Source organism: Priapulus caudatus, unplaced genomic scaffold (assembly GCF_000485595.1).
Source record: "Priapulus caudatus unplaced genomic scaffold, Priapulus_caudatus-5.0.1 Scaffold1297, whole genome shotgun sequence".
Classification (NCBI taxonomy): domain Eukaryota; kingdom Metazoa; phylum Priapulida; class Priapulimorpha; order Priapulimorphida; family Priapulidae; genus Priapulus; species Priapulus caudatus.
The window spans coordinates 54718-57454 of NW_014578358.1; the positions used below are offsets into that span (position 1 = coordinate 54718).

The 2737-nt window shown below is 43.2% G+C and overlaps 1 long non-coding RNA gene across 1 annotated transcript in view; it reads right to left on the bottom strand.

Moving 5' to 3' along the window:
• Positions 1-1423, bottom strand: part of LOC106816137 — a 4362-nt gene extending 2939 nt beyond the window's left edge. The window contains exons 1-2 of the long non-coding RNA XR_001394839.1: positions 1331-1423; positions 895-1037 (exon numbers count right to left, since the gene is read on the bottom strand). This is a non-coding gene — a long non-coding RNA (uncharacterized LOC106816137). The remainder of the gene's footprint in view (positions 1-894; positions 1038-1330) is intronic.
• Between the last annotated feature and the right edge of the window lie 1314 nt (positions 1424-2737).

A 2737-nucleotide genomic window follows, 5' to 3' on the forward strand; every position in this document is an offset into this window, starting at 1 on the left:
TCGGCGTTAGTTTTTACATAGGTTTTTATGAAGGAAAGTTGATATACAGTGTCGCAACAGTGGAGCAGAGGGGTACGATTTGTGAATGTGCGTTCATATTGTTTTCAGTTTTTACTGACTCTGTCCCAAGTGAGCAGTGGCCCCGAGTGGCTGAACTACGCTGACGTCACGCTCGGGATTACGAATCCTAGATACGGGCCTTAGCAACGACGAAACTAGGTTTCGTCGCTCGAAACTAGGTTTCGTCGCTCGAAACTAGGTTTCGTCGCTCGAAACTAGGTTTCGTCGCTCGAAACTAGGTTTCGTCGCTCGAAACTATGGTTTCTCGAATTATGATACAAATGGCGCGGTTGAAAGTGGGTTTCTTGCTCCCAAAACCTAGTTTCTTGCTCAAGAAACTAAGATTCCAGCTATAACTGCGGTTATAGGGCTAGAAACCAGGTTTCATGCCATGAAACCTAGTTTCATGGCAAGAAACCTGGTTTTGTGAGCACGAAACCTGGTTTCGTCGCTCGAAACTATGGTTTCTCGAATTATGATACAAATGGCGCGGTTGAAAGTGGGTTTCTTGCTGAAACCTAGGTTCTTGCTCCCAAAACCTAGTTTCTTGCTCACGAAACTAAGATTCCAGCTATAACTGCGGTTATAGGGCTAGAAACCAGGTTTCGTGCCACGAAACCTAGTTTCATGGCAAGAACCCTGGTTTCTTGAGCAAGAAACTAGGTTTTGTGAGCACGAAACCTGGTTTCGTGCGAGGAACCGTGGTTTCTCGAATTATGATACAAATGGCTTGCCATACACGTACGTATGCACATGTGTACGCAGGCACGCACGGGCATTCAAAAAAGGCTATTTAGGAAAGTTTCGAATCACTTACCAAACCAACCAACTTACCAGAAAGATAGCCAGGAAGGCAGATAATGTAGCCATGGACGTCATTTTCATGGTCGTATTGCCACGTGAAATGTTGCTGTCGTATATATGACCTCTACACAATTGTGTCTGCAGAGTTAGAATGCCTATACACGCGGGCTCTTCTATACAAAAACATAATACTGTATATAACATATATTCCGCTCAAGGTTAATATGTTACTAGCTTCATCGCTCAAACACGTGTAATTACAAGTTCGTGTCACATAATCCCGCCTCGTATGTCACATAGTTGCACCGATCAACAAATTAGGAATGCTATCATGTTGAGAAATAAACATGGGGCGTCACGATTTAAAATACTCCTATTGTCTTAGTAAACCAAACAAATCAAGAGAAATATCCAGCTAAACAACATCGGCACTGATCGATACATGACGTGAAACGAAATTACTCACGGTGTGCCGGAAATCCGCTAGGTGGCTCTGCGCGCTGTCACAGTTACAACGAAGACTTCGTTCGTGGGTCTGTATCTGAAGTATGATTTCTCTATGATGCTGCTGTCTGAAGTGTGCCTATCTTGGACTTTTTCGCTTTATATAGCGAGAATATATGTCATGATAGAGAATATAGGTCTTATAAGAATAAATAAGAATATTGAAAATGGAGCTTGTGCGCGATGGAGACCAAATGGAGCTAATAAAACCAGCAGGCGTGACATGACCGTCGGTCAGATCGCTAATTCGTCAGGGCCGCCTGACGTCGAGCGCCATGGTGTGGAGTTAGGTTTATTGTTATATAGTTTATTGCGTGACAAGCCGCATCTCATATACATACTAATCTCGCATTTGGAAAGCAAGAAAATAACACGAAACCTGTGACCGCGTACAGGCGTGCGTGAGAGAGCGAGAGAGAGAGAGAGAGAGAGAGAGAGAGAGAGAGAGAGAGAGAGAGAGAGAGAGAGAGAGAGAGAGAGAGAGAGAGAGAGAGAGAGAGAGAAAGGGAGAGAGAGAGACACAGATGGATGGATGGATGTATGGATAGGTGGACGGATGCATGGATAGATAGAAGGATTGATGAATGGATGGCTGGATATAGATATAGATAGACAGATAGAGATAGAGCGAGAGATAGAGAGAGAGAAAGCAAGAACGATACATAGCGCGAGTGGGGGATAGTGCGCGAGAAGAAGAGGCAGAAAGGGGAGGCCGGGAAGAGGCCATAAAGAGAGGGATAGCGAGATCTAAGAGGAAGAAAGCCGAGAAACGAGAAAGAGTTGAAAAAGAGAGTATGTGTGAGACCGTGAGAGAGAGCGATAGGGAAAGCAGAAAGAGAGGGAGAGGAGGTGGGGGGTAAAGAGAGAACGAAGAGAGTTTCAACATGTGCAGAGCACATGCGAACGCACACCGAGGATTTTCGGCAAGGGCGGACGTCTAGAACTTGCTAACGAGAAGACGAATCACGCAGACAGCACACTCCAACACAGCACGCGCACGCACACGTACATACACACAGAGACACACACGCGCGGCGTATATATACATATATATATACTCGGATCATTATTATATATTTATAATAGATTAGATAGATAGATTAGATAGATAGATAGATAGATAGACTAGATAAGATAGATAGATAAGATAGATAAGATAGATAGATAGATAGATAGATTTAGATAGATAGAATATGATAGATAGATTAGAATAGATAGTAGAATAGATAGATGGATAGATAGATAGATAGATAGATAGATAGACTAGACTAGATAGACAGATAGATAGATAATAGATAGATAGATAAGAAAGACAGATACGCAGAAACGGGAGCGAGGAAGAAAGAAAGTCCATTTGGCGCCATATAAT